The sequence below is a fragment of the Mirounga angustirostris genome, unplaced genomic scaffold, assembly GCF_029215605.1.
Source record: "Mirounga angustirostris isolate CCGP_5_RB_7025 unplaced genomic scaffold, mMirAng1.0.hap1 SCAF_7, whole genome shotgun sequence".
NCBI classification, from domain to species: domain Eukaryota; kingdom Metazoa; phylum Chordata; class Mammalia; order Carnivora; family Phocidae; genus Mirounga; species Mirounga angustirostris.
The window spans coordinates 68,569,397-68,594,663 of record NW_026991715.1 but is presented as its reverse complement, the minus strand read 5'-3'; the positions used below and the strand labels follow the sequence as shown (position 1 = coordinate 68,594,663).

At 37.3% G+C, this 25,267-nt stretch overlaps 1 long non-coding RNA gene across 4 annotated transcripts in view; it reads right to left on the bottom strand.

Annotated features, from left to right (window-relative positions):
* The window catches only part of LOC123859873 (uncharacterized), a 132,645-nt gene that overhangs the window by 27,017 nt on the left and 80,361 nt on the right, over positions 1 to 25,267 (bottom strand). For all 4 annotated transcript variants that reach the window (XR_010413129.1, XR_010413130.1, XR_010413131.1 and 1 more), the window contains one exon: positions 1,410 to 2,274. This is a non-coding gene — a long non-coding RNA (uncharacterized LOC123859873). The remainder of the gene's footprint in view (positions 1 to 1,409; positions 2,275 to 25,267) is intronic.

Below are 25,267 nucleotides of genomic sequence, written 5' to 3'. Positions count from 1 at the left end.
AGATCTTTATTCCTTGTTAGCACTACAGGAGTTCTGGTATTTTACATGGTTCAAGCAGTAGCAACAAATTTTTTAAATGCATAGATTGAGAAGGTGTAAGATGGTCAAATGGCCCTTGGCACCGTCTGAGCACATCACTGGTTTCACTGGTGTAGAGTTGGGTTTTTTTGTTTTGGGTTTTTGGGTTTTTTTTCCAATTCAGACAACCAGTGGCATATGGTTTCATGATTCACAAAGATGGTCCTTGACTATAGATTTGACGATCTCAACACAACTTCCAGGCTTGCCAGAGCTGTGTTACAGCAGAGAGAGCAAATAGCTCATGATATTTCTCCTCTGATGAGTAAGCTCCAAAATCACAGGTTTAAATTTGATCTGGGATTGAAAGAAAAGGAACCATGTCCTCCCATGCCAGTATCCATGCTTTTTCTTTGTCAGAGGTGAGTATTTCTGCATCATTGATCCATGGTTTCAGGGAACAAACGCTCGAATAATGCCCAGGTTAATTCTGTTGATTTAGACTGAATATATACATTTGCTCTTTTCTTTATCTTTCTATTCTTTGGAACTCCAAGCCTTTCCTGAACTTGAGCTATAGTTCTAAAAATCTAGCAACCATTTAATAGAATGTTTTTTCACCTTCCACACACAAAGTAGAATGTTTTCTAATGGAACTAGCTAAGAGTTGGGTGCCAGGAGATTTGCTCAGAAGCTAACTCACAGCTACCTTGCGAAGATAAGTGAAAAAATGAACTGGAACGGTGCTTTGGAAACAAACTAAAACATCAAAAAATGGGGCTTATACAAGTTAATCTTGACTAGGGGCGCCTGGGTGGCTCAGTCATTAAGCGTCTGCCTTCGGCTCAGGTCATGATCCCAGGGTCCTGGGATCGAGCCCCTCATCGGGCTTCCTGCTCCGCGGGAAGCCTGCTGCTCCCTCTCCCACTCCCCCTGCTTGTGTTCCCCCTCTCGCTGTGTCTCTCTCTGTCAAATAAATAAAATCTTAAAAAAAAAAAAGTTAATCTTGACTGCAATTCACGAATAAAGTTAAAGGAAACCTCACCTGTTGGCTCCTGATTTCAGAAGGCTACTAAAGAAAAAGTGAAGGTACACCACTGTCTTGATAAAGTAGGAGAAAGCAATCTCCATGTTGAGATGTCCACCTCCTTATCTCTCAACTTATCTGAACAACAGAGTTACTGCTATTGGAATGTATTGCCAAAAATTTGAAGTATCTTTCTAAGGATCACATTAATGCCATCTTAATCTCTGTGAATTGCTCTGCTATTACCCTATACAAATGTGGTCTTCATTCTCCTCCCTCCTGTCAGCCATTTCCTTTGATTCTTTTGTTAATCCTAAATTAAACCCTCACTTCTCTTTCATGCTTCCTCCAAATGCTTTCTTACCTGAAGATTCACCTTTTTACACAGTTTTCTGGATCCATGAATTATGACTTTACTGAGTCCTTTGACCACTTATCCCTGCCATCCACCACTCCTTCACCGAAAGCCTCCTTTTTTTTTTTTTTCCTGATATCATGAAATGGTGCAGATATCAGTGGGGATGATTTGAAATGAATAAGGAAAAGAAGAAATAACAGAACATAAATAGGATGCTATGTTGAAGAAAGTAGATGTCAATATGACAGCAGATGGTGTAGATAAACTCACTATTAATATGGTCAACTCGTTGTATTTGCCACATGGCTGCAATTATAAACCATACATATAACTCAGAAGTCTAACAAGCTCTGCAGGTGGTTATTCATTAAAGCTCTTTAGTCAAGAGCTATGCAAGAATCGATTCTTTTTGTATTTGTCCAACAGGCAGAGTGCCTCACAATGTAGAGGTCATTTTTTTTAAAAGCTAATGATTTGTAAACAGTTTTATTTTTATGTTAGCAGCAAACAATCTCCTTCAAAGTTCAGAGGAGAGATATCTGTATACTCCTGACATGCCTTGGTTTCAATTCTGTAATAAGACTCTGCTTCTTCTTGAATCACATGCCCCAGAAAGAAAAAGTGAAGGTACACCACTGTCTTGATAAAGTAGAAGACAGCAATCTCCATGTAGCAGTTCATTTCTTCTCTACTCTGTATGTTGGAGATGAAACAGAAGTTGGAGTCCAGGGAATGACCGATCATTATTGGGCCTTAAATTATAATAACTTCCCAAAATACTGGCTTGGGAGATAAATCTGAAGCTGGTGACAAATTTAGGATCCAAGGTGCTGATCAACAAATAGATCATTTCAAAATCTCCAGTGGTTCCCTGGTGAATATAAAATAAAGGCCACACTTATCAAATTGATATTTAGAGCTCTCCATCGTCTGATAGCAACCTATCTTTCCAATGTTTAAACTACTTACATTTACTAATACCCCTCAGTTTCCTGTAGAAAAAAATCTAATCTGTAACTTAAAAACATTATATGGATTCCAGGTTCTACAATTTCGTTTATATGTAGCTCTTTTTGAGATGTCCACCTCCTTATCTCTCAACTTATCCAAACAACATCCTCCCTTTGGATCCATCCTACAGACTCATGCCATCTATGTTTCCTTCCCAGCTGCTTCAGACCTTGATACCTCTCTCCTCTGATCTCCTAAACAACTGATTTTCCAACCTACCCATAAGGCTGTTATCATGGGCTATCTTTGATTGCTAGTTAACATTTTTTACATATGTCCTGTCCTCTCTACCAAATTCTGCTGTGCCAGGTGCTATGATTAAGCCCAGAGTGAAAATTCCTTGGAGATAATTACTCACTTCTTTGTGCAACCTTTACAGAAAAGGCACTCATTGTATTTGTCAATGGATCATTTTATTGAATTCCTGCATTTTAAATATAAGTGCATGATCAATGTTAAATGTTCAACTCCAAATTTCTCTAACTGTAGAGATGTTTGCCAAATTGAATCTGGCTTTATAAAAGCATATTGCTAGGCATTAATGTAAGCCTGAGATAACACCCTAAAATCTAAGTTAGAAAAATACAGATTGAAAGCCCAAGCAATAAAGTAGAGATAAAATTTTTAAATTTCCTTTAAAAATCTGTGGTAAAGACATCTTTTTAAAATATAATTGGTTTTTAGACATCTTTTAATATAATTAATAGTCTGACTGTCAACACAGTATTACAAGACATTTTTTTAAAACAGATCTGTAGGATTTACTTCATCTGGTAGTCATAGCAAAAATAAAACATGCAAACTAGCTTGTGTTGAAAAGATGCTTAGACAAACCTGGTCAGTATATTCTCAGCTAAGCTCTGAAAGAAGCATTCTGAATAACCTAGGACAATGGAGCATTCCACAAGGAATTCGGGAGAGTAAATTAAGGAAGGTGACAGTGTCTAGAAAAATAAATATAGTGACAAAGACAAATTTTACACTAGCTGCAATGTGATTATATCCATATAGGACTACTGCACAAACTTTTTATACCAAAGTAAACATTCCATTCAGCCAAACAATTGTAAATTCAGTCAACCAACCAAGTGGATTGCCTCTATTCAATTGGCTAGTCGACTGAATTGACTGAATGTTTAAGCATTAAAAAATTTGGCTCAAAGAAAAAAAAATTTGGCTCATAACTTAAAGTGGCCTTAGAATGCACAGAGTATATAGCTGTAAAAACCATTTTCTCAGCTTAAAGTAAGTAACATACAAAATGTTGTGCCACAGCCCATCAGCTGTCCACCAAAGATGTGTGCTCCAGCCATAGCACAGAGTTGCTGCTAGCAAGTGGTTGGAGCCAGGAGTCCATTTCCCAGCCCCCCTGCATTTAGGTGAGGCCCCTGGCTACTTCTAGTATTAAAAAAAGAAAACAAAGAAAACAAAACAGAGAGAGAGAGAGAGGAGAGAGAGAAAGAGCCTAAGTAGTGTGGGCAATTTGGGGAATAAAATGGTTAAAAAAACATTGTTGTCTTCTCCACACTTCCTCTTTCCCTACCTGCCCAGGCTCTTGTCTTTACGTGTTTGCATCATTGCTACACTATGGTCCTTGTGGTTGGAAGTGATTTTGTCATAAGGTAAGTGCATTAGTCAGCTCCGGCTACTTTAACAAAATAACATAGACTGGGTGACTTAAACAACAGACATTTATTTATCACAGTTCTGGAGGTTGGGATGCCCAATATCAAAGTACCCCCAGATTTGGCTCTTGGTGAGGGCTGTCTTCCTGGCTTGCAGAGGGCTGCTATCTTGCTATTTCCTCACATAGCCAAGAGAGGAAGCTCTGGTGTCTCTTCCTCTTCTTATAAGGATGCTAGTCCCATCATGGGACCTCCATACTTATGATCTTATCTAAATGAAATTATATCCCAAAGGCCCCACCTCCTAATACTATCACATGGGGGGAGGGGGTCTAGGGCTTCAATATAGGAATTAAAAAGTTGGGGGGCATGGGAGGGACACAAACAGTCCATAACTTTTATCTTCTCAAACTGGATATATATTAACTTCTATTAGTCTACTCAAATCTTCAAGACAGGTTTAAAAAAGAGTCCAGTTATCCAGTGAAAACTGAGACCAGTATCCATACACCATAATTCAACATTTGATGATAATAAAAATAATGCTGGTGGTGGTGATAATAAAAAGGTGATGATAATAAAAACTAAATGTTTTGTTGTTTGTTTTTAGAAAAGAGTCTTTAAAACAATTTGTTAAAATAACTGCTATGTTTAAAGGCTTCTCTTTTCAGTCTTTCAAAAAGGAAAAAAATAATTATTTCAATTAAAATTGAGTTAGGCAGAGCTTAAGCACTCTCTCTATAATTATCAGGGAAAAAAAAAAGACTGTTTGAGCCTGCTGCAGTTTATTCCCCCCAAGGCATTCACTGGGAAGGTCCCTGGGGCATTACTGTAGCCTAGTATTAAAGTTACCAATTCAAACTACAGTCCACCCAAGAAAGCCCCCTACAGAGCCCTTCCTATTATTACTCAGTGCAAAGAACTGCATTGTCTTCCTAAACACCTAATTTAGAATGAACTTACATGAGCTCTTATATGCACCACAGTCTTGTGGAGCCACCAACATTACTCTGAAGCTGGACCAGGATAAAATATAAAGTTAGGATCCTGTGAATTGCAAAGGAGTGAGACAAACCCGATGTGTCCATAAGATATTAGAAATGAAACATACTTTACCTAATTGTTCTACAATTTCTTTAACTGTTAACTGACGTTAACATTTACAAGGGAAAACAGTAACTTAAGCAAAAGTCCTATTTTTTTAATATATAAAAACTACTTTTCCTTGGTTTGAACTGACTTCCCCCTTTCCCCCCAACTTGTGCTATTATTTGGGGTTTCCATATATAATAGTGCTTCTGACCATTCTTAATTGCACCGTAATGGGTGTTAAGCACAGAAGTGTGTGCAAACAGACTCGACTTTTCTAGTCTTTGACTGTTCCTTGCCTCTGGCCTCTGTCAGAGAGGCTTGCTAACTACATCTCAGGGGAGCAATCACACAGCTTGACTCAGCCTGTGGCTCTGACTATTGGGACTTCCTGAAGTCACAACCACTTTGGCGTCCGGAACTGGGGCACGGTGTGTCTACTCTTCATAAAATCCAGAGATTGCAAGTGTGAAACGTGAGAGCTGATTAGGGATGCACCTTAAATGGTATCAAGGGATCCAGTTAGCAATGCAAAATATGAGATAATATAAACATAACATTCACTGCCAGTTGATCACTTATGTGAGCACCACGAAAAGCAAAATACAACAGAAAAAAAACTGCAAGTGAGCAACAAATAAAAGATTTCTTCAAAGATAATTTTGCATAAAAGTTCAATTTCATGGGGAAAAATGCATAATAAAATGATGTGGAATGATGTGCCAGAAAAAAATTGATATGTCTATTTGTCTTTCTGGAACTTACTCGGTATTAATCATTTCTAATGGGTATATCTAATCCTCTTTATACATACACTGTCTTTCTTGCATAGTATTGATTGAGAGAATTTGAAGTTAGAAGATGCAATTATTTTGGCTGTATTTAACCTGTTTCTGTGACTACAATAGAATGATTCCATTTTCCCTCTTAAAAAGTCAAAGTAATCTTGATTCAGGAATTTCTTTTTTTTAATTATCAGTTTTTAAGGAACATAACATCATGCTTAGCAGAAGGGCCCTTTCCTCCTCAGTATTCTTGTGTAGCTACTCTCCTGTCAGCCTAGGCTTTCAGAGAGAGGAGAAAAAAAGCTTCATAAAAGCTTTGGCCTAATTAACAAGAATGAACTAGATTTTATGATGAACAATTTATAGGCAGTTAATAGAGCTCATACACGGTAGCCAGGAGCTAGATAATTTATCATAAAAGGAATTTCAGTTACACTCCTAATCCCCATTCTCTTGATATTGCAACCAACTGCATTTACAATTTCCACTTTTATAAGCTTTGATTTACTGACAAATGATGCTGCATTTTATAGAGTCATAATGAAACTTATAAATGCAGGAAATACTTGTATCTCTGCCCATATGCTTCAAGTACTTTGCCAAACAATTTACTCTTCTACATTGTTATCTCTAGATGAAAATGATTTTTCAAAGATCTCCTAAGGATTCTTCATACTAGCACAAATAATAATAAAAGTAATAGCAAATTGTTTATTAACCATCCTAAGTATTTCTTGAAAAGAAACTGTTTTATCCCTAAAAGAACAACACAGCTGTTGTAATGAGTTATGAATGATAAATACTTTTCAAAATTATAAATAAGATGAAATAGCAAATATCCAAACATAATTTTTTAAAGGGCAGAATTTAAAGTAGGTGAGACCCAGGAGATCAGATTGTCTCTTATCATTTGGTGTCTTACTACTGTTCCTATTTTAAAATTATAACAAAATATGGCAGACATTGTGGGGGCAGAATTGGATGACTGTATATACACTATCATACCAGCTACATCTCCTCTATTCATTGATCTCTAGAGGAGTTCTTGAAGTCCTCAAATTAGGTTAACACTTCTTCCAGAAAGGCTCCCTTGACCATTGGCATCCCTTCTATACGCCTTCTTAGCATCCTATTCTTTTCCTCCTTTCACAAAAACAAATACAACTGTGTTGTAACTGCCTGATTAGCATTCACATCCCCCATTGACCATGAACTCTAAGACAGTAAGGACCACAATATCCCCACTCCAGAATCAAAACAATGTCTGGGACATAATGTATTTGTGAATGAGTGATGTCTTTGGTTTCCAAGCCTGTTAATATAAGTGAGAATAAATCATCCTAGTTGTATGATGCAGTAATAAATTTGGTCGCTAAAATTAGCAGTGAATTAGTCTCTATTTTAAAGAGTAGAACATTCAAAAGTCATGACTTTCTCTACTACTTTCTCATGACCAGCATTATAAATACTTTTAAACATTATGCTCTATTTAGATCTTCCACATTTTAAAAGGGACATGTTATAATAAGAAAAAGGTGAAAGAGAAAATAATAAAAATAAGAAATGACTAGAAGAGAAATCTAGAGGAGAAACTCAGAGAAAGATGATGGTTTGACCTGAAACAGATGTGCTAAATATTACATTAATCGTGGTCTCTAGGGACAAAAAGAAAGTGCTGCCTATTTCTTGAAGGGACAGAGCCACGGACCACTGCAAAGTTGTTTAGACCCTATTAACTAACAAATTCCTGACTAACAGGCTATGAGATATGAGATTAGGCACCCATAGGTCCACTCAACAGACCACTTTTCTAGTGATTTGGGATGTAGTGCTGCCTGCCAAATAACCAGGTTTTGTACAGCTGATCACATTACAGGCAGGTGGTCAATTTTAGTTTATCATCAACTATTCCCAAATATCAAATACACCTCTCTTTCATCCAGGATATCTTATCTCCTATCTAGAGGTTATGAAGTAGGTTCTATTATTTTTTAAAGCAAGACATTTTTCTAGGAAAATGATCCTTTTTCCTCTCAGATTCACCCCATCACCACAGAGAAGCTGAGGCTCAAACAGCTGTCCCAAAAGGCAGGTCCCTGGCTGCCAAATCACCCGTAAGAAGACAGTATCCCTGGCACACTCAGAATGGCTAGCAGGAGAATGCAGCTGAAAATCTGCTAGTTCCCTGACACCTTTTCCAATTTATTCCCCATCTGTAGAAGTGTGGAGACCCAGTGCAGAACATGTTCCTAGCACTGTCTACCGAGGATGCCAGCCCAGCAGGGCCATGCCAGCCCATGACACCTACGAGAGATGGAACCAACAACTCTTTTGCCCTGAGTCAAAATAAAGCCTCGAAATGCTATCTTTTATGATTCCTAATACCAACTAAAAATAACAGAGGTGGTTAGTTCAGACCCAAGATTCACCTTGGAGATTTTTCCTAATTGTACATATCCCCAAAAGTGTCTTTTTTCCAAATGGAATTGGTCACTGACATGTGGATGTGCTCCTAATAGCAAAATAAAAATATTCCCTGCCTGAAGCATTATAATAAAGTTGTCTTTTTCCATTTCATTGTCTCAGAACATTTAATCAATTGACGTGACATCTGGGGCAGGTCAAAAGGAGCCACCTCTATTAATTTATAATTGCAATAGTCATTAACTTATTGATGACATACTCTTATTACTTTAACTTATTTTTAACAGTTTTAGTTTTTTAAAATGTTTTTAAACTATAAACTCACTTGGGAGTCAGAGAGAGAAACCTATGCACTTTTTTATTCTGTGTTCCCCATTTTGAAAAAATCCAGCCCCAAGGAAAATTCTGAAGTGGACCCATTTGGTCCACAAAAAAGCTGGCCTCCCATTTAGGAGGGTTTCCTATTGCCTACCTAATCTCAAGAGCCTGAGATCATCTACCTACCAAGCTCTCATTTAAATTTTATATTAAATGAAACTTTGACAGTATATTTAATTTTTCTAAGACAGAACTGGGTACACAGTAGAAGCCCCAAATTTATTAACTCCCTTCGTTTTCCAGCTCAGGAAAAGATCCATTACCAGTTATTTCCAAATGTATGAGGACATCAATCAATAATTTTCTTCTACCTGCAGTATTCTCTTCTCTTGTTATAAAAGAAAAGCCTTGTCTCCTTATTAAGGAAGGTGTATGTGTGTCTGGATGAGGGGGAGAAGAAGTGGAATGAAAGAAATACAAATTCTTCCTAGGCTGCTGAATGGCACAAAACAAGCGGCTACCTCGCTCTGCCTACACATAAAACCATATTTGCTCCCTTTTCCTCCCCGGCTCCCTCCTCCCACCCACTGTTCCCCCACCCCTACCCCCACCCCTGACTCCTAAGCAGGGGCCAGCTTCCCTGTCTTTATCTTTCTGAGTTCTCAGCAGGACTCTGACGACCCGATCTTAATTCTGGTCTCAAGCTAAGTACTTTACTGACAAGACAAGGCTTGCCCCAGGCAGACAATGGGAAGTAGATAAGTATTAAAAATGCTTAATTCCAAACATGGGAATGAATAAGCTAAACCACTTTGGTAATAATTCTCCTCAGTAACGAATACGATGAGGAAAATCATTCCTTAGCACAATAGTGTGTGCATGACAAGTGGTTGGGTTCATTTACTTAACATATTTTGCATAAGTTATGATTACTAGTCTACATTTTTTTGATATTGTCTCCATCACATTGTGAATTTTAACCTTAAACTGTGGCTGTGTTGTAACCTTAAACAAATGGCTGTGTTGTGTTTCAAATATTTGAGAACATACCAGACAGGCATCCTCCACCCTATTACCAAAAGTATTACAAATAATAGCTAACTTGGGGAATCTGCATCCCATATTTCTTCCCCACCAAGCTTATAAAATGTCTGTGCATATATGCATTCACATGCAGATTTTCTTGCTACACATGAGTATACTCACAAAACCATAGTCACTCCCTTATTTGTGTGGGGAAAAAAAAAAAAACGTTGGAACAAGGACTACATTGCAGGTACAGTTCAGGGCATCTTTGAATGGCACACCCTCGCTACAAAACATGGGCCACTCATCTAGACATCCTAGTATTTTGGCATAAGCCCTGTCGGATAAAAGATTCCATGCTACCAGATACACTTCTTTTGAAAATGTCATCCAGGGTAGAAATTGATTTTCTGCCTCATATTCAGCTGTTGTTCTGAGAAACCCCCTATCCTATTAAAAGTGTCCCTGTTCTACCTCCATCTAGACATAGAACGCATGATGGAATCGACATATTTGTAGGAATGCAAAATTCTCACTGATTCATTCATTCATTCAACAACTATATACAAATCACCACTCTAGATGCTGGGGATATGGCAGTGATCAAGACAGTGAAGGTCCCTGCTCTCAGGGAAACTACTTGCTGTGATTTCAGATAGTGTATTATTATTATCATGTAAAAATAATATAAAGCAGGGTAATTTGCTAGAGAAAGACTTTTGGATTAGACAGTCAAAGAAAATCTCTCCCAAGGCTGTGATATTTAAGCAAATCATATATAATCATAGATACTAAATAGCTTAGTAGAAAGGACACAGGATCTGGACACAGAAGCCTCAAGTTCTAATTTTTTTAGAGTCTTTAGGCCAGTTCCTGAAAGCCTTCTCCTTTTAGCATATAATAGCTACCCCACTGGGAACATTTCTCATTCTCCCTAAAAGGGTTGATATTGGTTCAGCTTGATGAGCTTTCTCCATTATGATATTTATATCATAACTAAAACCCACTACATCCACCTTCTTAAATATGAAGACTCTAAATCAATGGTTCTCAACCGTGAATGCACACTAAGTTGGAATCCTAACCCTGGTGGCATGCTTTAGATGCTGAAGTAAATAACGTGAGATGAGTCAGTATGAAGGACTTATAGATGCCATCCACAAGCAGCTTAGAAAAGTGGGGGTCTTTTAGAATTAGTGACCACAATCTCTGGATGCTCCACTGCCTCATAGAAAACCACCTGATGTAAGTGAAAATCTTTGAAGCAATTCAACATTTTCAAAGCCGATTTATCCCAGATGATTTGGCACAAGATATCTGTATCAGGGGCAGAAAAAAAAAAATCATGGTCATATGATCAAGCCAGATTCGGATTGGAGGTGATATATATGTTTGTGGTGTTACCACATTTTTTTTCAAGTTTTACAACAGAAATCACATTCTTTTGAGGTTAAAAACTGCTCTACTCTCTTCAAAGGATTTTAAATCTCACACCTCCACCCACACGTTGAATTAGTAGTCCAAACCAGATGGAGGTTAGTGCTTTAGGTTAGAATGACTGTCTGGCGAAAGTCTCTCCTTGATTGCCCATAACTATCACTTGTACCTTTAGGCCTAACGGCACTTTGCTTGATTTCTGACATTAAACAGCATTTATGTTGTATTAAGTCCTACTCTGAGCTACACAATTTTCCATACCATAGCCATGTGGAGTGGCTGAAAAATAGTTTTTTGATAGGTCATTGTGAAGAACCAAGAGAGAATTCAAAGATGAGTCAGAAGTGTTTTAATAAACAAATACATTCACAGGCCAGCACCTGTTCTCACGGTGCTAATATCCCCACCAAAATGCTCATTTCTTCTTCTTAGTCACCCAAATTTTACCCAATCTTCAAGGCTCAGCTCTACCCACTTCTTTCTCCCTCTACCAACCTTCTAGAATTCATAATTCTTATATATATATACACCATTGACTTCTCTTCTAATTGTTTCTGTATTTGATTTAACTGAAGTATGTGTAGAAGATAAAAGATATCTCTACAAGATAAAAAGCATATTTTACACTACTGTCCCTCAGTAACTTCTCTGTAATTAGGCTAGAATCAGGCAAACAATGGGACTTGGAAGATGGGCAACAAAGGAAGACTTCTGGAGACGTTGCGTAGGGCTATAGGATTAGAGCTTGATCTGAATCATGTGTTCAGAAAGAAGCAGAAGAATAGACCCAGTAAGCATGTTCCTGGCTAGAAACCAGTAGCTTTGGAGACAGAAGGGAAGACCTCAGAATCTGAAAGCAGAACCAGACTGGAAAGTTAGTTCAGCAACCCCTCTACAAAATGAGCTTGCAGAATTCCAAAAGGAATAAACACAATGCGTGTAAAGCAGCTATCCAGTGATGACTACCATATAGTAGGTACGTGGCAAATAATAACTATTTAATGATGGCCCAATATTGTTGGAAAAAAAGAATTTTACTATGCTTTTGACTGGAAATTCAGGAAGAGATATGATATAAAAAATAAAGGCAAAATTAAGATCTATGAGAAAGATCAACTGGGTCACACTGAATACTTGGATCCAAGTAAAATTTGGATTTGTGTGGGAAGAGGGCTTCTCTTCAGCTTCTCTTTTATTTATCCCAGAAATGCATCTTTTTTTTCCTTCCTTCTGGTTGATCTTATAAAATGTTAAAGCTTCCATATTTTATTTTATTTTTTTTAAAGATTTTTTTTTTTTTTTTTGAGAGAGAGAGAATGAGAGACAGAGAGCATGAGAGGGAGGAGGGTCAGAGGGAGAAGCAGACTCCCTGCCGAGCAGGGAGCCCAATGCAGGACTCGATCCCGGGACTCCAGGATCATGACCTGAGCCGAAGGCAGTCGCTTAACCAACTGAGCCACCCAGGCGCCCAAAGCTTCCATATTTTAGATACTACAACAAGGTAGTACAAAGGAAAGAGCCCAGGATTTAGAATCAGCATATGTGGGTTCTGGTCTCACTGGAAGAAACCGAACAATTATCTTACTCTTTGCACCTTGTTTTGATCCATTGTAAAATAAACACTCTTACTCCACAATGCTCTTGAGAAAATTAAGATGAGGTACAGAACTTACTGAATACCTTGGAGTTGAGATCGGCCAAACTATTCAGCAATCAAATAAAAAAAAAAAATACTGAATCGGTACTTATTATTTCCTTTAAGCAAAGGACCATGAAAGATACAAAGGAAATTGGAGCCAGAGGACCCAGCCTAGGAGAAGAGTTGCTGATGGGACTGCAATTCACTTAAAAAGGGCACGAAATTAGTTGTGGCATAGTGCCAACTGTGAAAAAATGGAACTTTCCATAGGGAGTGATGATGCACAGAGCTTGATCACTAACCTCCCAAGGCTACCACTCCAAGGCCACCCAACAGAGCTCTAACCTACCCCTTGAAGCCTCATTTGCCAGGTCTTTCTTGGAAATTGGTTTCAGCCAAGTTGGAACACATGCTATCCCCAAACATGTGCTAAACTTTCCCTCTGTTTGCTCATTCTCCTTCCTTGCACATCTAACCATGAAACTACCCAGAATCTTTCCTCTTTAAAACCCTTTCCATTTATTACCACATATTCTAAATGTCACTTTTTCCATGAAGCTTTCCTAATGCTTTAACTATTCACTTCCACTTTTGAACCCCCATTTCATTTTGTTAGTGCCTCTCTGTGGCAGTTTGTACAATCTACTTACATATTACCTCTCCCCTCTTGGATTAAAAGACAGAAAACTTAACCTCTTTCACCTTGTATCACTCCTAACAACTTGCTCATAGTAGGTATTTACTAACATTCTCAATATTGAGTTCATTAATAGGATCTGGTTGAGATGTTTATAAATCATGCAACAAATAAATGCAATCTTAATCTTGATTGGGACAAAACAATTCTCTTGCTACCTTACTCATTTATTCCTTATTTGTTACTGGTGTTTATGTTGTATAAGCCTATAGGATACATGCAAGTAAACATCTGATTGCAGAAGCAGATGATAGGGCTGTGATAGAAGATGGACAGGATGGGCAGATCAGTGGGGAGGGGGGGTGGATAAACACTCATTCCTTAACACTCTTCAAAGGACTTCTAATGGCTAAGAAAAGAATTTTCTCGGTAGGTGATCCATGAATCAGAGTGTTGAATTTGACATCAAATCTCTCTCCAAAGAGGGTAGGAGCAGAATGATTTAAGCTCAGCTAGGGAGAAGTGATATGGAGCAAAGGTAGAGGAGGCCCCTCCTCTCTCTGCATATTGAACTTGTAGTCCTTTGGCAGAGGAAAATATTGGGCAGATTAATATATATTTTCATCTACCTAGTAAAACTTCATGCTATATACAAGCCATTATTATCACAATTATATCCTTCTCTCTCTCTCTCTCTTTTTTTTTTAGTAATTCAGAACAACTGTATCTTTGAAATGGTAGTACTGAAATATGGCAAACATCTTACTTTCAGCAGCAATAAACTTATGGCTAAAACGCAATGTTTCTTGTATATTCCTTCTCTATTCTTTTGGATTATAGATTATGAAAGAGAGATTTTATGCAGCAGTTGGTGACAAAATATATTTCTTATTAATGTGTAATATTTGCTACATTAATAATTTTATGGCTTTAATTATTGATGCGAACTTAATTGTGCCCCATGTCCCTTTTTCTTGCAGCTCAATAAAAACTATATATTTCTTTAATTAGGTTTCATTTGAAGACTAGAAGACAATGCAGGAATGGTTTCTTGCTAATTCACCTATCTACAGCCAGTAAAGAAATGGAATTAGTGTCTTGAATGTGGTTTAGTGAGAAAAATTATCTAACTGTTCTGAAAGTGTGACTTTCCTTTGCACAGTTAACCTCACCCAGAGGCCAGGGATATATAGCCAACTGAAACCGAACACTGCAATAGGGGATGGTTATCATCCTTTCCTGGCTCTGGGGAGAAATTCCACTGATTTTAGTAGAGATAGAAAGGGAAAATTGGAGTCACCTACATGGTTATCCTACTGTCTTCCCTCTTTATATGCTGTGCTTTAGTAGAAATGTAATCTTGGTCTTTCCAGCTTGATTTCAACATTTTGCTGTGCCATTCTACTTACAATCACGGGGAATGTTGTAACTACTTTATTCTGGGCCCAAATGTTTCAAAACAACTACAAGAAATGTTAGATGGAAGGAAAATAACGTTTGCTAAGCATCTGGTGCAGGTTATACTAGGAGCTTCCAATCAATTACTTCTTTAATCTCCAGGGGTCACAATAACAAATGTCAACAAGATCAGAAATGAAGCAACCAGATTGGGCTTGAGAAATAAGGAGCCCTCTGAGCTCCATCTTTCATTTTCCACTTTTGATAGAGAAATGAGTACAGAAAAAAAAGTTTAAGAATAACATTTGTAACTTTCTGTAAGAATAACAACAGAGCAAGTGCAATGATGAATTGCAACTGATACTCATATCTCAGGGTCAGGCAGGCCATTGGGAGTGAAGGGACTATGGCAAACCCGAAGGCTCATATCCCATCCTGGGATTACCTACTCCGTCTTTATTGTTGCCATTTTGATAGCTCTTCTAAAATTTTAAGTGAAGCTTAAAAGCTTCATTCTTAAATATATTTATTTTCTACTGTTACATAAAAGATTAACACAAACTTACTAGCCTAAAATAATACAAATTTATGATCTCACAGTTTTCTTCCTCAGGAGTTTAAACACTACTTAGCTGGGTCCTGTGCTAAGGGTGTCATAGGCCTAAAATCAAGGTGTTAGCGGGGCCTATAATCACATCTGTACCCCACTTCCAAACTCAGTGGTTGATGGCTGAACTCATTTCCTTGAAGTTGGACAACCAACAACACTATTTTCTTGCTAGCTGTTCACTAAGGACTGCTTTTGGCTCTGAACCGTCCCCTACCCCACCCCCTGGCCATAGATCTTCTCACCACTCAGAAGCTTATTTCTTCAAGCCCAGCAGAAGAATCTCTCTAATGCTTCAAATCTCTCTGACCTCTTTTAAGAGCTCACCTGCGTAGGTCAGGTTCACTGAGGATTATCTTCCCCCTTGATTAAATCAAAGTGAAATGATTAGGGACCTTAACTATATCTGCAAAATCCCTTCTGCCATATAATGTAACGTACTTACCAGTGAGATCTCATCATATTCGTAAGTCTTGTTCCTACCCCAAAGAGGGGGATTATACACCAGGAGGGGGGAATCTTGGGAGCCATATTGGAATTCCTCCTACTACAGCACCGTCTCAGGCTTCCCACAGAAGTGTAGTACTCTTTTTAAAAATGAGCTGCTGAATAGCCATGAATACTTTAACTTCCTTTTATTTTCTACAACTGCTTTGACCTCTTTGCACTATCTTATCATAGTATCTATTGGTCCAATGCCATCTGCATTCAGTGCCTGTCACTATTTTAAAAACTTTAGTGTCAGAACCTTTTTCCTGCAATTTGAGAAGTATAATAAATAGTTGTCACAAATGAAATTTGCACAAAAGCTAACTGTGATGTCAATAACAGGTATAGTTTTTGTAACTGTAATGTAGGTTGATTCTTGAAATCCTAAATTTATTATTAGTACATTCTATTCAGAGGGACTTACTCTCTTGATATACACAGAAAATTCAAACTTCAAAGCATTTTAGAAAATGACAGACATCTGAAAGTCCCATTTTTATTCCAATGAAAATACCTTTTACCCAGACGTTAAAATTTCCCACAAATATAAAAGGATTTAAAAAAATAAGGATACTAAAAAGTGCTATTATTCTCAGTAAGACAACTCATAACTATGTTGATTTAGGAAAATATTCAAGCATTTACTTGGGCAATTGTAAGGTAAACTCAGTTCCCACAATGAAAGGAAAATGCCGTGAGGAATTTTCTGGGGTTTCTTTTTAGCTTACTTGCTTCTTTACCTATAAGAATCTTTTATATCACTTTTAAGGGCAAACTATAAGAAATATTTATGTTTAGAGGAGAAATCCATTGATAAGAATTCAGGTTAATTTTTAAAGTAGGTAAGTACAGCCCTATAAATAAAATCAATGATTTCCCCAGATACTTTTAGAAAATAAATAAAAATAAACCAGCTCTGGTTGTCTCATTTGTTGCTTGAACACCAAAGAGCAATGCACTGGGATTTTAAAGAGTGGTTGTATTATTTTAGACTTTACAAATCATATAGAGTAATTCATGATTTAGAAAGGAACTACTGAGCTATCTAGCTATTCTCTTTTAAGAGCAGCAGTTAAAACAAACCACCAGCTCACTTCATGCATGGAAGAAAATTCTCCAAACTCTTAAACAAATCTCCAGTCAGTTAATTGACAACTATGTTTAACAGGTAAGTATTGTGTACTTCCCCAATTCTTATTGATGAATCTCTCATTCTCAATTTTAGAATTTGTTGTGTCAACTAAATGGCTATAAGTGGATTGACTTATACTTTTTATAGTACATAGATTAACTAGATCATTTCAACCAAATGCCAATATTTTATCCCATCTAATTTTCTTTTTTCTTTTTTAAAGGTTTTATTTATTTATTTGACAGGGACAGAGAAAGAGAGAGAGCATGAGCAGGGGGAGTGACAGGCAGAGGGAGAGGGAGAAGCAGGCTCCCGGGGGAGCAAGGAGTCCCATGCGGGGCTCAATCTCAGGACCCTGGGATCATGACCTGAGCCAAAGGCAGACGCCCAACCGACTGAACCATGCAGGCGCCCTACCCTATCTAATTTTCAAGACAGCGTGCTGATAAATACTCACAGAAAAATGTTCCTGTATTTATTATTTGCAGCTTGAGAAGACTGATAGGGTTACACAAATGTAATCCTAATTTAAAAGTTTAATTTGATAGGCAGTCATTTCTGAGCACTTTTGATTGTGCCAAGGGTGAAAAATTTGTGGTAAGTTTATTGTAGTCATTTGATAACAATAATAATTTCAAAAGACTAGAGAGAAAGTGAAATTAGTAATAGCAAAAAAGAAAAAGAAAAAAGAAAGCTCATTTTTAAAAACACTCTCTTATTTTATTATTTATTAAATTTAAAAACAAAGCTAACTTTAGCTCTTGACCTACCTCTTCATTTCTCTGATTGAACAGAAAAACTTTCCCCTGCTATAATTTGAGAAGCACTGAGCACCTTCAGCTGGCCTTGGCTTGATCCTGGTGACTAAGACTTCAAGACTTTAGTTTAAAGGCATTGGCAACCTCCATTTAAAGGCAGAAGTTATCTGGCAGGGGTAATGCATAAAGTCATTATCACGTAAGATTAGTTCTGAAAGATAAATTGTCGCCTTCTAATGAGTTCCTAGCAGAACAGGGCCAGAGCAGTTGGATTTGAAGAGGATAGGAAAAAGAAAAGTCATTCTCTAAAACACCCCAGTCACCATAATCATCCAGTGAATCTCTGCTGAGTTGAATCAACTTAGACAGCACCAGACTTTACTTCTGGGACCCTGTCAAAGAATAACAAAGTTTTGTAGCTGAATCCCAAGGGAAACTTTGATGGCCAGGGGAAAGGAAGAACAGTTAAAGGACAGAAACTACAAAAGGAGGTGAGGAGAGTACTCATATCTGTGTTTGAATATTTAAAATTAAGTAGGAATAAGGAAACAGGAGATGTTGTATAACTACTACCCAGAAATGTTCCTCTCTTCCCACAGTACAAAATTTAATCTGCTCCTGTTAGCTGATAATTCATTTTAGAAACCCTTGAGCGTTAAATTAACATCTGAAATTCAGAAAAAAATTATAGACGTTTTTCCTATATCTAGATAGCTTATAAGTGTAATTTTCATATCATTTAGGTAAGGCAGAGAAACAAAGCTCCCTCGGTTTGTATCTTAAATTCACAGGACAATTTACCTATGATAGAAAATAAAGCTATTGGTTAGCAACTTGAATAATCACCACCATGTATAAGATTAAGCTGATCTTATACTTTTCATATTTATAATATTACTTCCAAACTATCTAGAGTTGGAATTCAAATCTACAGTATGGTCCTTATAGCACTATATATCTTTAATTTCTCTCTCTGGTCATTTTATCCAAGATGATGTAGATTACAAAGTTTAATTTTATACTTACAACATTATCATTTAATTTTCTCCAACAGTATACCAATAAGTTTCTGCCAGTGAATTGGCAAAATTATGATTTTTCTTAGTTTATCTTTTGCCATCCAATAATTTTTCAACCTAGCTCTAAGAGCTCTGGTTTCACTTCTTGTGGGGAAGAAGCAGCTTGTTGGCACAATGCAGTAAGATCTAGAGATCTGTAACATGGGAAACTGAATGATTGTTTCAATATTTCCACCAGCAGTTTTCAGAGGGTAGGGTATTTAATCAGAGAAAACGTATCACTGAAGTTCAGGATATAAATGCCAAGACACCACATATTATAGCGGTGCTGCCCGTTGGTATCTAGGAAATCCAGAGTTCAAAGGGAAGATCCACTAACTAGAAAGAGCTTCCCAGAAAACCCAGGGAGTTCTGGATAATATTTCAAATATGCCTACTCCCTACTTGAGTGATTGGTCATATTTCCTTGATTCAAGATACCCATTTTTCACAGTTATGGCTTCCAAAATCAGGAGACAACTTTTAATCAAGGTATACTTTTAATATGGTAATATCTTTTTCTTTTTTGCAAATGTACTATTTAATCAATAGTGAAACTTAAATGATCAGTGGTTGTTTATACTTGAGAAGATAAGTTATTCCAACAAATAAATACAGGGCCAAACATAAGAAGAGTAAAACTCTATACAGGACTAATATTTGCCCTGATATTGTAAAACTTAAATGAAGAAAATCAGAAAAGGAAAAATTCTGTACCATGGTAGTGAACTTAGCTATTAGACACTAGTTCTATGTTTAAAAGCATGTGGAATGCTTCTCCAGACTAAATTTAGTATCCTTGTGGGGGAGAGAATTTACTTGTTATTTATAAGAACTCTGTGTGTGTGTGTGTGTGTGTGTGTGTTGGGGGCGAGGGGTGTTCCAATTAATTCAAAGCACATTAGAGACCTTAAGACCATACCTACAACATGACAATTAAAATTTTCATGAAAGATAAGTGATTACATGTGGTTAAAAGTGGTGATAGCAAAATAAATTTCTTTTTACCGAAAAGTTGTAATTTGACCTGTTTTGACACATTAAGGGGAGGCTTCCAACCTAAACATTTTTCTTAACTCATGAGTCAATCAAGTAATTCTAACTGGGGCTGTAATTCAGCATTCTGGCAATACAAGGAGACTTGAAATTTTCTAGAACATCTGGCTCACTTTACAGACAAGAAAAATGAGGTTCAAGAAGAGAGTCATTGGGGGGTCACCTGGGTGACTCAGTTGGTTAAGCATCTGCCTTTGGCTCAGGTCATGATCTCGGGGTCCTGGGATCGAGCCCTGAATCAGGCTCTCTGCTCAGCGGGGAGTCTGCTTCTCCCTCTGTGCTCTCACTCTCTCTCTCTCTCAAATAAATAAATAAAATCTTTAAAAAAAAAAAAAAGAAGAGAGTCATTGGTTTTGCCCAAGGTTGCCCAGTTAATTAGTGACAGAACCATGGGTAGAACCCAGTACTTTCTGTTTTCCAGTAAAACACTTTTCTCAGGGGAGAAGAGACTACCTCCCTCTCCCTGATCATGACAGAATACTGTGGTTCTGGGCAGCCTTGCCAGAACCTGAAAATTAAAACCAAGTCTCAGAGGAGTTTTGAGAAAGCAGAGCCCTAATTCTACCACAGTATTTCAGGTTGTTCTCTGTAATCGTCTGGCCACTGCAAATAGAAACAATGTCTATATGGTTTTTGTAGCAGACCTGAGAATTCTTGCATTAAAATACAGTATTTAAGCAGTCAAGAAAGTCTTTAATAAGCTAGAATCATACATCATTTTGAGAATTGGAAGTCTTGTGCAATAAATTTCATGTCATTCTCTAACTTTATAGAGGAGGAAGATAATGTCTGGGAAAGTAAAATGAGCTGTCACGTGCTGGTCAGTACAGGGTCAGGACTGGGGCACAAGTTTTCTAACTCCCTGTCCACTCTTTCTTCATGACACCACATAGCTTCATCATGAATGATGTCCAGGAAATGGACAGATGCATAGGGGAATTAACCTCTGACAGCTTTCCTATGACAGATTCCTCCAGCAACACAAAGATGTGGGTGATACTTGTCCTCAGGCCTGGCTAACTCTCTATCTGGCCCTGTACACATTTAACTAAATGTGATGTATATGTATGCGTATAAGTTGCTTGCAGGTAGACATCACTTCTGCCTGATAGTTTTCTCTCTCCTCTTTGTATCTTTTCCATCTCAGCACAATAATACACAAGAGTTCCCACAGAAAAACAAATGACACCACTTTCTCACTAGGCTTCCCTCTGGGAATAAAACTAATGGACAAACTCTGTGGGGCACTATGGGTGAGAAATTATACCTAGCTGTTAGTAGCCTCGAGCCTGACAGGACCCAGCATTACCTACCACAGTGGGGCTACAGCAAAGAGAGAAGAAAAGTTGATGAAGAGAAGGGCTTCAAAGAGGCAGACAAAATGATAATGGGGTTCACATGAGGAAGATAAAATGTAAAGTCGGAGGATGGAAGGATGACTAAAAGGTTTGGTGAAAATGGGTTCAAGGGGTGCCTGGGTGGTTCAGTCGTTAAGCATCTGCCTTTGGCTCAGGTCATGATCCTGGGGTCCTGGGATCAAGCCCGGCATGGGGCTCCCTGCTCAGGCGGAAGCCTGCTTCTCCCTCCCCCCTCCCCCCCCCCCCCCGCTTGTGTTCCCTCTCTCACTATCTCTCTCAATGTCAAATAAATAAATAAAATCTTCAAAAAAAAAAAAAAAGAAAGAAAAGAAAATGGGTTCAAGACCACACAAGGGAGACACAGTCATGCCTTTGTGCAGGTCCTGGTGTGGACTGCCTGATGACTTCAGGAAACTAGACAGTTACCTGCATTACATGTCTCAGCTGATCTACCATGGAGGCTATGATGGCCCTCTCTACAGTGCAGCCAGCCAAACAGCTGGGCGTGGCAAGCCATCTCAGAGAGCTGCGGATGACTTCGATTATTTTCTTGCAGCTGCTAATTCATGTCCAAACTCAATTTTTGGAAAATTTAACAATGTATTTGTTGAAAGAAACATTGGATTTCTAGAATTCTAAAATAAAGATGCATATTATCTTCATTTTAAGAAAAAATACATTTCAAAAAAATCTTCAAAGGGTTACAATAAGTTTCCCTCTTAAAATCTCCAGTAACTAATTTTAACAATGGCTTTCATATCTTTCTCAGTTTGCCATTTTGTTTAGCTCAAAAAAAAAGAAATAATTATAATATTTCTCTTCTAATAATGTCAGGAAGTTTCCGTTATTGCCCAAAATGAAAATATTTCACTGTAGCCTAATTTCCCTCTTCATTATATAACATAAGATCAAGAGCCATAAAAATCATTATTTTCCTGATGCCTCCAATCTATTCATAAAGGAAAGAAAGTGAAGGATAAAGCTATCTCTCAGCATTCCCAAACCACTTTGCTTTTGGAGTTTGGATATTCAGGCAACTGTTGGCTGTTTATTGGTTTGAATAACCCAAGCAAGGTACAAGATGTTAGAACTCACATCTGCTTATGCTAGAATGAAAACCCATCTGAGAATCAATGAAGCACATGGAGAGGGTCTAATTAAATCCCTATGCCATTTCCTTTAAAGCTGTCAAATTGAAATTGTAATCGTGTATTCATTCACCCCCAGTGGTGTGGTGGTAATTTTAGAAGTGGGAATATTTAAGCAATAAGACCCAACAGGGTGTGTTTTGCTAGGATATCAACAAGACTGGATAGTTCCTAGGTAAGCAGCCAATAGGCCGAAAGCAAAACCTTTCCTAAAGGGTAGGTGAATCATGAGACCTTTCTATAAGTGTACAACCATACTCATGACAAAGACAATTTTGGGAACGAGAACTTGTAATAGATGTATTTATTAAATTATACCATAAAACCATGTTAAACTATTTAATGAAAATAATGCAAAGCATTGACACATTATATCAAAGTGATAATATGTTCAACAAATTAAAAATCAAATTTCCAAGATTTCTGGATTTTGAAGTCACCATAAAATTCCAAACACTTGTTTGATCTACAATCTTCTTTATTCTTATGCCTAATTTTGTTATTGCCTTAAATGATTCCCAACAAAAATTTAGGTGAATAAATATGAGAAGAATATATGCTCTGCAACCTGTGATTGGGGTACTTTTTGTCTCATTTTAGAGGACAGCACAGCTTTAAGGAGGAGTCTCTGGAACACAGTCTGAAATGTCTAAAAGTTCCTCACATATACTAAAAAGAAGCTAAGATCCCCAATTACTCAGGATGCTTTCTGCCCTATGTTTAAATAACAAATAGCTAAGAAAAGCAAGCAGATTAGATAGCTAATTCACTGGCTTCATGTGGATACTGCCTGAGTTAAGAGACCAGGGGTACCTCCAGTCCTCAACATAGTATATTCTCTATGTTCTTGCTTCTAGGCTATAAGATTTCTTACTCAATCTAGAGGCAATGACAAAAAAAAAAAAAAACGAAGAACGAAAAACTAAAACCACAAAACACACACACACACATCAAAAGAAAGAAAGAAAGAAAGAAAGAAAGAAAGAAAGAAAGAAAGAAAGAAAGAAAGAAAGAAAGAAGACATAGTTTTGTAGATTAAATTGTTAAACTGCTTTCCTTGATATACTTTCTAACTGGAAAATTCAGTAAATGGAAGTAAAAAAAAAGCTAGCATGACAGCATTCTAACAATCCACATATAAAAAATTCCTCCTTTTACTCATCTTCTCTCATTTTATACCATTCCATCCTCCTCTACATCCAATCTCAAACAGAGACACATCTGTAGGGATGAGTGTCAACTGCTCTGCAGATATAACCCAGACAGGAAAGATCATCAAGGTGGAACAACAGAGAAAAAAGAAAATAGGGAGTTTGATTCTGTTTTAGCTCTCCCTACTCCTATGCCAGCTCCCTGTCTACACAAAGCCTCTAAGAAAGATTTCCTCAGCCAAGTGGACAAATACAGCAACCTCAGAGAAAATTAAGGAAGGTTCCATTGGGCTCCATTCTGTTTGTCTAGGGTATCCTTCAGGGAAGAATTATGATAAGCAATATTGACAATAAAAAAGTAAAATAAAACAGAATATCACTTCTGTATAAAAAAAACTATAGAAAACTGAGTAGAACTAGAGGTCACACAAGAGAATGAAATAACTGGATAAAGGGAGGGTACCCTTCCCACCTTCCTCTCCACTTGGCTTAAGCCCATTCAACTTCTGGTGCCTGGGGATGGGGAACAGGGTGGGGATGGACACTTAGGAGAATGGAAGTCTACTGTTTTGATCAAATAAATTCATCTTTTCTGATCTGATACTCCTAGAAAACAAAAATCACTCCCACCATGAGTGTAGAGAATCCCCACGATCATAATGCCAACTCACACATTACATTCTCTACCCTACACTGGCAACATAACTATATAGAGAGGAACAGAGTTTACAGGTAAGTGGAAGAAAGATAAAATTCATAAATGATAAGCAAGAATTCAAAACCATCAGCATACCAGGAGAATCCATAAATTGCATCTCTCTGCAGCAAGACAGATCCCCAAAATTAGTCAGTGACAGGGAGAACATACACAAAGTTATAATAAAATTCCAATATTAAATTCTTATAAAAAGAAGCATAAAACTTATATGTCTTGGGACTTTTCAAGCAAAGGTCAACATTTGAATTGTAGGGAATTGCTCTTTTAGGCTTTTATTTTACCTGAGCCAAATTTGTCCACACTTAGGAAGAGTACATTGCTCTGAAAGAGCACATACTCCTACTCTCCAGGATTAGTGATAAATAACTAAAACATCTGCAGGGAAAAAAATTATTAAATCACTTAATATTAATGCTCATTGGATAGCAAATTTGAGGGCTCAAGTTAATTGAGCATTGACCAATAAACTTCTTTAGAGGTGTCAAATACATAACCCCAAATTAGAAGGATTATTTCATAGCTTTATCTCCACAAAAGTGATCAGTTTCAAATATAAGTATTATCCCTCAAACTAGAATATTCCAGTGTTTTTTTTTCCAGTGTTTTTTTTTATAAAGGACCCATATAAATGGATTTCAGAAACTATCTTTCACTTATAACATCATTGGATATGCTTTTTCACTTTTGCTGGGTTTTCACTTTTACATATAAAAATGACATAAATGTCTACAGTGAAAGAGATGTCTCCATTTAAATAAATGTGCTGATTACTAGCAACTTACACTAAAAGGAGAGAATTTTAATTTTGTTGTTTTTAAAAAAAGAAATAATTTTATAGCCTTCATCACATATATCCAAAACAAAAATGAACCATTTACAAGTACTAAGCATTATTAGCACCTTAAAATATAAGTGATTCTGCTACAATGTCAGCAGGTTACTATTGAAAAGCAATTCATTATCTAATTTGTCTTTGGCTACATAAGAGACATGAACATGT